Source organism: Schistocerca piceifrons, chromosome 1 (assembly GCF_021461385.2).
Source record: "Schistocerca piceifrons isolate TAMUIC-IGC-003096 chromosome 1, iqSchPice1.1, whole genome shotgun sequence".
Classification (NCBI taxonomy): Eukaryota; Metazoa; Arthropoda; class Insecta; order Orthoptera; family Acrididae; genus Schistocerca; species Schistocerca piceifrons.
The window spans coordinates 963596888-963609247 of NC_060138.1; positions in this window are offsets into that span (position 1 = coordinate 963596888).

Consider the following 12360-nt stretch of genomic DNA (forward strand, 5'->3'; position numbering starts at 1 on the left):
GGTGCTCTTGTCGTCGGCGACTGATGCGCTGTACACTTTGTTATACAGTCTGACCCCGGGGCGTGCAGTGGGGCTGGTGGTTGCTGCAGCTCACCTGGGTAGCTCGGTGTAGTGCTGAACTGCTGATAAGACTTCTGCCTTTACCTTGACGATACTTTGCATTTGATACAACATCTCACTTTCGCTGTTTGACTATAGGCGCGTCCTTAGTACATGGCACAAGATGTTTTCTGTCGCCCAACTCTTTATTCATTGACTATCCGCCCTAAGGACATTAAGGTTTTAATAAGCACATTTGTGTTCTTATGTGTTCTCATAATTAGGTCCTTATGGCTCTATTATTACTTTGATGTATATGGTTTCAGTCGCTATCACTGTTTATTTCTTGTTGTTCAAATATGCACCTGTTGACGTGGCTATAAGGTACGAAACCGGTCGTGCATTAATAAAAATTGGTTCAAAATAGATATATGCTGAGTTCTTGCCATAAAATGTACTACAGCAACTGCAAATGCCCCGACTAAAGAATCATTTGTAACTCTAAGTGTTTAAGTTGTTAGTTACCTGAGCTCAATTTAAATTTCGAGACTGGAAAGCGTTTTGTTGAGATGCTGATCTGTTATATATTTCAGAAGTTATTATTTAAACAAATGTACAACGTTTTGCAATTTGTTTTTGCCCAGCCTTCCATTCTACTGACCAGTAGCGCCACAGACGTAAAGCTGATGGCGTTTCAACTAGCTATAGGGATTCGCCAACCATTTTCTCCAATAAACGACAATGCTGGTCGAAAATGAATCTAACACTGTCAGAACTCCTGAGAGTCTTTTAAGAGCGAGGGTCTTAGGATTCAAGGAACAAAGTGTGAAGAGGCCGGAACTTTTTTATAGGTGTAGGAACAACGAAAGTCTGCTAGTGACTCGAAAAAGAATGCTGCACAAAACAAGAAAACTGCCAACAAAAATAAGCAGTAAGTTAGGGAAAGAAAGCACTAGATGTTCATCAAGCAGCGACGATTACGAAGAAGGCCCTCCACTTATCAACTCAAACAACGATCATGATAGGGATGAGGGCACAATGGACTCCACTTGCATGTTTTGCGAAGAAAAATAAAACTGGAAGATTTCAGTGGGCAGGAATCGGCGAGGTGCACTCCTTACTTCAAATGCAACCGTAAATTCTGTGGTGTAGCTACTATTGAAAAAACTTTACTTTCTCTTTTTGTGTCAATAACATCATGCTTCTTTAATTAGTTAGTTTGATGTAAAATTATAATGCCTAGGTATCTGTCATTGCACTAAATCATGTCTTTACGTTTTCCTTTTTCTTTAAAACGTTTTATCAATAAAACTGTTAAAAAATCTTTTCTTTAGTCTTTAAAATCAGATGGCATCACATAACGCAGGAAAATCTTGGTTTTACGATTGGTATGTGTGCTGAACTTGCGACTCCTGTAATAGATGACCCTAATTTCACCCGGCAGCCGAAATCAGGAACATAGTTTTTGAAAATGCCATTTTCGGTTTTATTGAACTTGACTGAATAATTTTTCCCAGGAATTTTTCCAGTCTAATCTGTTGTCAAAACAGGGAGAAATAAAATAAAGTAGTTAGGATTGCTGATGTTTGAAACAATCACCTTATCCTCTACAGTTCGTGGGTACACACATGTATACTTCGGGTTTTCACTTCGTAAAATTATTAAACGGCTTTTACACAGTCAAGACCTATATGACACATTCGTCTACGTTGCGTAGTTTCAGTTTGCGCTGCTACATCGCAGCGCACTCTGCTTTCAGTGCTACCTACGATGTTTTGAAGATACTACTCAGCACATGATACGTCATTATATACCTCAGATTTACTTCATTTGTTGCTTTTAATAATTGAAAAATAGTTATATATTTGATTGATATATGCTTTAATGGAATTATTTCTTACGTTGACTACAGTAGACGTCGAAATGATAGCTACACATGCTTCAGGTTATCTCCTCAAAACTTCTTCTGATCCTATACGGTGTATATAGTAGCTTTTTTTATTGTAAGTGAGGGAAGCCTCACACATCCGTAATTATTTGGCTATACGTAACTTGACTGTTATGAAATTGATTGTTATAACGTCAACAATTACATTATATTATTATTTTATACTATCAGTCATGAAGAAATTCTTTGCATGCTGGAGGAGAGCAAATCCAATGCTACTCTGCTGTCCTCCTGTGTTGGAAGTGTGTCTCAAGGTACCTGTAAGTGACGAAGAAGTGCTAAAAAATATAACTCAAATACCAGAAGAAAAAAATTGCCAGTTAGGATGTTTAACGATTATCTGATTTAGCAGTTGTTAGCGGTCAGATTATGTACATTATGTACAAAAGAACTTGTACCAAGGTTGGAGTACCAATATGTAACAGATTGTCACTAATAAATTTTGGACCAGTTTGGCTAATGAGCTCGACATGGTCTTCTCGTGTCAAAAGTTTCTCACAGCTCCTCAGAGAAATGTTTGTGGATTGAAGGGAGAGTGCTGACAGTTCTTGATCTGGTGATAATACAACCAGAGAAGAACTGTTGCCCCCAACCAAGATGTCTACGTCGATAATGCCAGGCTGATCATCTTCACGGATATGTAGAGGAGAAGAATGCTTCTAAATGTCGCTATGGATGGCGCAGAACCGTGAGCAGGAAACGTAATTTATATTTGTGTGTACTTAAAAATAACCGCTTTTTAAAATTCTACGAACAAAAATATGTGTTATAAAATATTTTTTCTTCTACTGCCTAATACCCGAAGTGCATATATGTGTACATTAAATATTTTAGAAAATATAAAAAATAAAAATTGAAACCATATAATTTAGAATGTAACTAACTGTGACAACGATCAAACAAGCAATGAAAACATTTTTCATTACTTTTTTATCACCGAGACTGTTTATGTTGGCCGACTGCTATGGTCGAGCGGTTCTAGGAGCTTCAGTCCGGAACTGCGCGACTACTACGGTCGCAGGTTCGAATCCTGCCTCGGGCATGGATGTGTGTGATGTCCTTAGGTTGGTTAAGTTTAAGTAGTTCTAAGTTCTAGGGGACTGATGACCTCAGATGTTAAGTCCCATAGTGCTCAGAGCCATTTGAACCATTTTTGTTTATGTTGTCGTGTGTACGTGATAGTTTCTACTGATGTTTACAGGCTGCTGATGGCTGAAAACACTCAGTTAGCTGACATGCACCCCACTTATGAGGTAGCACGATGCAAAAGCCGAGCAGTAAGGTGCCTGAATGTAGTGCGATTTCCAAGGAATTGGTTACAAAATCATGTCACACTTCGAAGAGTTGATAGCCGTTTTCGTGAATCAGGATCCTTTAGACCAGACTGACTGGAAACTGGTAGATCTCGCATCTTGCGAACTGTTCCTTATGAAGAATATGTGTTACAGCGAATTGAGAATAACCCAGCATCAGCACGCAGCCTATAGCCGAGGAACTAAATATCTCGAACGCCAATATGTGAAACGTCCCGCACGAGACAGGCATGCATCCATTCAAGTACACTCCTGGAAATTGAAATAAGAACACCGCGAATTCATTGTCCCAGGAAGGGGAAACTTTATTGACACATTCCTGGGGTCAGATACATCACATGATCACACTGACAGAACCACAGGCACATAGACACAGGCAACAGAGCATGCACAATGTCGGCACTAGTACAGTGTATATCCACCTTTCGCAGCAATGCAGGCTGCTATTCTCCCATGGAGACGATCGTAGAGATGCTGGATGTAGTCCTGTGGAACGGCTTGCCATGCCATTTCCACCTGGCGCCTCAGTTGGACCAGCGTTCGTGCTGGACGTGCAGACCGCGTGAGACGACGCTTCATCCAGTCCCAAACATGCTCAATGGGGGACAGATCCGGAGATCTTGCTGGCCAGGGTAGTTGACTTACACCTTCTAGAGCACGTTGGGTGGCACGGGATACATGCGGACGTGCATTGTTCTGTTGGAACAGCAAGTTCCCTTGCCGGTCTGGGAATGGTAGAACGATTGGTTCGATGACGGTTTGGATGTACCGTGCACTATTCAGTGCCCCTCGACGACCACCAGTGGTGTACGGCCAGTGTAGGAGATCGCTCCCCACACCATGATGCCGGGTGTTGGCCCTGTGTGCCTCAGTCGTATGCAGTCCTGATTGTGGCGCTCACCTGCACGGCGCCAAACACGCATACGACCATCATTGGCACCAAGGCAGAAGCGACTCTCATCGCTGAAGACGACACGTCTCCATTCGTCCCTCCATTCACGCCTGTCGCGACACCACTGGAGGCGGGCTGCACGATGTTGGGGCGTGAGCGGAAGACGGCCTAACGGTGTGCGGGCCCGTAGCCCAGCTTCATGGAGACGGTTGCGAATGGTCCTCGCCGATACCCCAGGAGCAACAGTGTCCCTAATTTGTTGGGAAGTGGCGGTGCGGTCCCCTACGGCACTGCGTAGGATCCTACGGTCTTGGCGTGCATCCGTGCGTCGCTGCGGTCCGGTCCCAGGTCGACGGGAACGTGCACCTTCCGCCGACCACTGGCGACAACATCGATGTACTGTGGAGACGTCACGCCCCACGTGTTGAGCAATTCGGCAGTACGTCCACCCGGCCTCCCGCATGCCCACTATACGCTCTCGCTCAAAGTCCGTCAACTGCACATACGGTTCACGTCCACGCTGTCGCGGCATGCTACCAGTGTTAAAGACTGCGATGGAGCTCCGTATGCCACGGCAAACTGGCTGACACTGACGGCGGCGATGCACAAATGCTGCGCAGCTAGCGCCATTCGACGGCCAACACCGCGGTTCCTGGTGTCTCCGCTGTGCCGTGCGTGTGATCATTGCTTGTACAGCCCTCTCGCAGTGTCCGGAGCAAGTATGGTGGGTCTGACACACCGGTGTCAATGTGTTCTTTTTTCCATTTCCAGGAGTGTATTAGCTGGTACAACACGTATCAGCTGATAGCTTTCTCCAGCGCGTGGAATTCTATCAGCTGCATTGCGAATAACCAGAAAACTAATTTTGGGCAAGCCAATTCTCTAAGACCTCTGCTATGTATAATGCGATTTTATACACCTAGGCTTATATCCTAAAGTGAGTGCTTTGCACAATTATTTAATGTGACAGGAAGGTGTGTAACAAAAACAATCTTTCATTTAAACATTCTGATTTATTCCTTAAAAATAGAGGATCACAAGTCGTGAAAAGGAAACTGTCAAAGACACTGAAGAGCCAAAGAAACTGGTACACTTGTCTAATATCGTGTAGGGGCCCCGCGAGAACGCAGAAGTGTCGGAGCATAGCGTGGCATCGACTCAACTAATGTCTGAATTAGTGCTAGAGGGAACTGATAGCATGCATTCTGCAGGGCTGTCCATAAATCCGTAAAGGCACGAGGGGGGGTGGAGATCTTTCCTGAAAAGCACGTAGCGAGGCATCCCAGATGTGCTTAATAATGTTCATGTCTGGGGAGTTTAGTGGCCAGTAGACGTGTTTAAAATCAGAAGAGTGTTTCTGGAGCCACTCTGTAGCAATTCTGGACGCGTGGGGCGTCGCAGTGTCCTGCGGGAATTGCCCAATTCCGTCGGAATGCACAATGGTCATGAATGGATGCAGATGCTCAGACAGGATTCTTATGTACGTGTCACCTGTCAGAGTCGCATCTAGACGTATCAGTTGTCCCATATCACTCCAACTACACACGCCCCAAACCATTACTGAGCGTCCACCGGCTTGAACAGTTCGCTGCCGACATGGACTCATGGGGTTGTCTCCATACCCGCACATGTCCATCTGGTCGTACAATTTGAAACGAGACTCGTCCGATCAGCCAACATGCTTCCAGTCATCAACAGTCCAATGTCGGTGTTGACTGGCCTAGGCGGGGCGTAAAACTTTGTGTCGTGCAGTCATCAAGGGTACACGAATGGGCCTTCGGCTCCGAAAGTACGTATCGATGATGTTTCGTTGGATGGTTCGCACCTGACACTTGTTGATGGCCCAACATTGAAATCTGCAGCAATTTGCTGAACAGTTGCACTTCTGTCACGCTAAACGATTCTCTTCAGTCATTGTTGGTCCCGTTCTTGCAGGCTCTTTTCCGGCCGCAGCGGTGTCGGAGAACTGATGTTTTAACGGATTCCTTATATTCACGATATACTCGTGACATGGTCGTACGGGAAAATCCCCACTTCATCGCTACCTCGGAAATGCTGTGTCCCATCGCTCATGCCCCGACTGTAACAGTTCCCGCCGGGGCGGGGTCAGGGATTTTCTCTCCTTCGTGATGACTGGGTGTTGTGTGATGTCCTTAGGTTAGTTAGGTTTAAGTAGTTCTAAGTTCTAGGTGACTGATGACCATAGATGTCAAGTGCCATAGTGCTCAGAGCCATTTGAACCGACTGTAACATCACGTTCAAATTCACTTAAATCTTGATAACCTGCCATTGTAGCTGCAGTAACGATCTTACAACAGTGAAAGACACTTCTCTTGTATAGACGTTGCCGACTGCAACGCCGTATTCTGCCTGTTTACGTATTTCTGTGTTCGAATACGCATGGCTATATCAATTTCTCTGGCGCTTCAGTGTTGTTCACTGAGACCATTTGTATGACAATTGTGATCAGTGATTATATGGATAGCGGTGTTACTCAACTGCATGTGAAGTTACACCCTGTTAACTTAAAAATGACGATCTGAAACTTACTTTGAAAATTCGCTATTTCCTTACAGATAAGAATGACCGAAAGTCTGGTGACTGAAAGGTTCATACATTCAAAACATGTACGTTGCTCCTGAGACAGGCGATCGAATATAACTGCACAAGTACAGAATAAGAGTGACCTACCTCGCCGGTGTTGCTATGAATGATCACTATAATTTAATTGCCATGCGTTGCGATGAACACTGCTGACGTACAGGCTCTCTCGATAAGACGAGGCACGTTTCTGCAACTGCCAACACCACACCCTGAACTTTCCCTAACTTGGAAAGCGCTGTGGTCAACGCTACATCTCAGTCGAAGCAGAAGCTGTCTCCCCGCGTCTTGAGGAGGAGTCGATGCCTCCTCCACCGCGTCTCCATCCTGACTCCTATATTTTTGCCTCTCTTTTACGCCTTGCTCTTCTTTTTTCGCCAAACACTGCCAGTGACCAATGGCGAAAATATAAAACCTGCGGCCCAATTGCAAGGTTTCCCTCCAGCATAGAGAATCCGACCAAACCGGTGCGTCGTGATCAGACGCCAGTCATAGAGCAAAACTTTCTCCTACTACCAAAAAACATCCGTTCCAGGTCTGTGCTCGTGACGTCACAATGTAATGTACCAATCGTGCGTTTTCGCAAGTATAGCATTCGTCTCGCAGTAGAGGGTTAGCAGATTATTTTCTGGAGCCGTGTCTTCTAAAGTGATCGATGGCTGTCTACAAAGGCGGCTCGCAATACTAGAGGGAGCGGCCCCATCTACTGCACGTGGTGGCTGCTGGCTGGGTAAGGTTGTAAAGCTGGAAAATGGTTTACTGCCTCTGGGAAGCGTCGGCAGCGCCAGTTACAAGAAGACCACCTGAGCCTCCGGTCTCTGCTCCCAGCAAAGTTCCATTTTCCGTAGCATTCTCTGTTCTTACCGTCTCAACTCCAGCACAGTGTCTCTTCTCACGCATGCAAAAATCTTCCAGAATCCAATGAGTCCATCATCATGTTAAACAAGGGAAATGAAGCTACAAAAATCACCGTCCTACAGTCATTATGGTGGCAGATCTTCAATGTACGAGGGGAAGACTTTGAGAAAAGGAATATCTATTTTAATGATAGAAAACTGAAAATACATTAATTTTCTACATAACCTTCCTGCACTTCAACGCACTTTTTCCACCGTTTCACAAATTTTTTGATTCAGCTAGTAAAAAGTTTTTTGGTTGCACCTGTAACCAATTTTTCACTGCATCAATGACTTCTGCATCGGTTGCAATCTTCTTCTCTTGAGCACTTCTTTCAATGGTCCAAACATATGGAAATCTGTTGGAGCCAGGTCTGGATTGTACGAGGCATGTTCCAGCAATTCGAATCCCAACTACATTGTTGTTTTGGCCGTCTGTTTGGCAGAATGTGGCCGAGCGTTATCTTGCTGCAGCGTGACACCTTCCTCGTCTGAAGCGCTCTGTCCATTCGTAGAGCTTGCTTCGCGACAAACAGCTGTCACCATAGTGCGCTTGCATTCGACGAATAATTTCCACAAGTTTAACGCCTTTCGCAAACAAATAGAGAATCGCTACCCTCATCTCCTCTTTGGTGCAGATCGACAATGGAGCTGCCACGTTTCACGGTCTGCTCCAATACGACGAAGAAAGCGGGAATAAGAGTGACACGTTGCAGACAACAATACTTCAGTCTTACGACGAGAAACTGCAGAAGTCTCGTTGCCGACCGAGCGAGGTGGCGCAGTGGTTAGCACACTGGACTCGCATTCGGGAGGACGACAGTTCAATCCCGCGTCCGGCCATCCTGATTTAGGTTTTCCGTGATTTCCCTAAATCGCTCCAGGCAAATGCCGGGATGGTTCCTTTGAAAGGGCACGGCCGACTTCCTTCCCCGTCCTTCCCTAATCCAATGAGACCGATGACCTCGCTGTCTGGACTTCCCCAAACAACCCAACCCAACCAAGTCTCTTTACTTTTTGACTTCCCCTCGTAAATTCTCAATTCATCCTTCACCGCTATCATTCTCTAATTACACAACAAGTCTCAAATTAAGTGATAAAGACATGCAAAATTACCTGCCGCCTTTCAACATCTGCACCAAATTGTAAACATCCCTGACTTCTAAACGCGTAATTTTTTTATGACGAGGGTACCTGCAAGAGAGAAGTGATATTTAACAGCCACAATACCCATCTCTGGGAGTTTGAAAATCTTAAGGCGACGTGCTGCTTTCACCGTGCAGTACTAATGGAAATGTTGGAGAACGATTATGGTTCCAGAATGATGAGGCCACTACATAATATGCTTTTGATGTCAGAGAACATTTAGACAATGTTGTCCCGATTGTCGGCTTGAGGGGCTTGAAACAGTAGCGTAGCACCACGTGCACCCGAGCTCACTCCGATGGACTTGTTTTTGTGGAAGGAGATGAAGCGTTTGGTGTATGAGACACCGATACACACTCCAGAAGAGCTGATTGTCCGTTTGGCTGAAGATACAATGATTAGTCGCGCAACACCTGGTTAGTTCGAGCGTGTCGGACAATCATTACCACTCAGAGGTCAATTACGTAATACCATTCAGAGGTCAATTACGTAATAAAGGAAACATCTCTTAAACAGTATTCATCACACGGCCGTTGGAACATCATCTCTGAACATCAATAGTGTTGAAATATTCATGGAGCCCTAGTTCCAAGACAAAAAAAGACTATGCACCACAAAGGACTTAGCCGAATGGGACGGAAATCGATAGATGTGATGTACAAGTAGAGGCAAATAAATGATTACAATCTCAGAAAATGAGATAATTTATTCGAGAGAAGGATCTGCACTAATTGAGGAAGTCAGTACCATGTTGCCTTACCTCTGGCTCTTATCCAAGCAATTATTCGGCATGTTATTGGTTAACAGAGTTGTTGCGTGTCCTCCTGCGGAGTGTTTAACAAATTCTGTTCAACTGGCGTGTTAGATCGTCAAAATTCCGAGCTGGCTGGAGAGACCTGTCCAAAATGCTCCAAACGTTCTCAATTGGGGAGAAATCCAGAGACCTTTCTAGCCAACGCTGGGTTTCAGGCACGAAGACAAACAGTCGAAGCTGTCGCTGTGTGTGGGCGAGCATTATCTTCCTGAAATGCAAGCACAGAATGACTTGGCATGGAGAGCAACAAAATGGGGCGTAGAATATAGTCGACGTACCGCTGTGTTGTAAGAGTGCCACAGACGACAGCCCAAGTGATTCTACTATGAAAAGAAATGGTACAGCAGACCACCGCTCCTAGTTGTTGAGATGTATGGCGGGCGACAGTCAGGTTGATGTACCACCGCTGTCCAGGGCATCTCCACACACATCTTCGACGTGGAATCTCATTGGCGGAGAAGAATTATATTCAGTCATGAGTCTCGCTTCTAATGGAGTCCCAATGATCAACGATATTCTCATCCGTCACAAGGGCAACAGCACTGTGTCTTCCCCTCCATGTAGAGTTTTTTGGTGAGTAGAGAGTTAACGAGGGAGGACTAAGATTCACGCCTATTTATCTACCGACACTATCCGGTGTCGATGGCTGCATGCTTTGCAGATTTTGGGTAAATGTAAGCGTCACAATCTGCGATAGTGCGAACCATTTCCTGAGCAGTTCAGTACTTATTTATTCTGGTATGCAACTTGAGCCGCCGATTTGAATTTTAATTCACGACAAAATGGAAATGAGCGTACGGCATTGTGGACCGGGAGTCCCCCATTCGGGGAATTTCGGCCACCGAGGTCAAGTACTTATTGCATTCGACGCCATATTGGGCGACTCGCGCGTCGGAGATGGCGATGAAATGATGATGAGGACAACACAGCACAATACAACACCCAGTCCCTGAGCGGAGAAAATCTCCTGCCCTTCCGGGAACAAACCAGAGCCCATTGGCGTGGCATTCCGCCGTGCTGACCACTCAGCTAACGGGGGCGTACTTTTAATTCATGATTTTGTATCATTAACATGGAATTCGCGAGCAGAAAAGAATACCTTGTTGCGTTCCCCTCATGTTATTTGGTACCTTCCATTTTGTGTAAATTCTATCGAGCTTCTACAGAATTTTACTTTCTTTCAACTTTGTATGAATTGTGACCATCAGTTAGAGCAAATAAAAACATATTATAAGCAACATTCGGTAATTTTCAAAATTCTTTAATTGTCATACAACTTTTTCATTGGTAGGCGACCCTGTAATAACAAATGTCACCTGTTATTCTCATTGTGACAGTGTTATCGTCGTGCACAGTGGCCAAACCCAACGATCAATTACGAAGGTAACGAGCATTTCACTCGCTCGTCTTGTATGATTACAGTTTTGTTTGTTGACTAGGAAGAGTTGAGTCGATTTCCCCTAGGATTATAGCATTTCTGTGTGTTGTTTATGATTTTTGGTTAACGACCTTCCAGTATCCAGACGCAGTAAGCAACAACATTTTTATAACAACAACATATCGTAACGCAGGTCAGGGGCACACTGCCCTCCCAATCAGAGAACAATACACAACTTTCACCGTGTTCGTTGTGTTCTATCGATGTACAATAGAACGCGTAACAAATACAGAATATTCTCCTTACAGATGATGTCGACCACAATGATCACTTCAGAGTGAAGAACGACCCACCATAGACTGCTTACACGCTCAAAAACCCCAGGAGTGTGGCGCACTACTTCTACTGCTGCAGCTGTCACAACAACCAGATGCTTATGAGTATCGAACGGAGTCTTGTAACATAGGCTCTTCACAGGCCACCAGTAGAAGTAGTCTAGTTCTGTCATGTCTGGTGATCGAACTGGACATGGAGCAGGACCACCGCTACCAATCCACTGTCAATACTTTCTGAATCAAACTATCTATATCCTTAACATATTTCAAAAATGGTTCAAATGGCTCTGAGCACTATGGGACTTAACGTCTGAGGTCATCAGTCCCCTAGAACTTAGAACTACTTAAAACTAACTAACCTAAGGACATCACACACATCCATGCCCGAGGCAGGATTCGAACCTACGACCGCAGCGGTCTCGCGATTCCAGACTGTAGCGCCTAGAACCGCTCGGCCACTCCGGCCGGCTTTAACATATTTATTTATTTATAACATGATCTCAGCTACCGTCATAAGATCAAAATTTAGAACATGTAAAACAACGTTCATAGTGTATCAGTAAGATCTTTCCTAAGTGCGACATCAATTTATTAACAATTCGCTCTCGTCCAACTTGAATGCAATTTCTCTATAACGGTCCACTGGAAGCCACCGGTACCTCGTTCTAAAAAACTCAATATCTCTCTCAGTACAATAACCGACATTTGATGAGTGGATTTTGAAATCACCCTATAAACCATATTTTAGAATGTAGGTTGTGGTGACAGACTGATCCCTCACGTAGCCCGAGGTCTGGGTTATGTTGGAAAGTGATTGCCTGGTTGTCAATTAGGGAAGCCAGCGAATGTGGTGTGGTATAATTCTTGTTATTACATTTCGACGAGTGTCTTATGTACACCATTTTGATGACCTGTGAGTCAAAGCAGAGAGATGGTATCGGGATGCTGAACAATTTGTATTCCAGAATGGCGCGCTAGAGAGAAGGAAGTATGTCGAA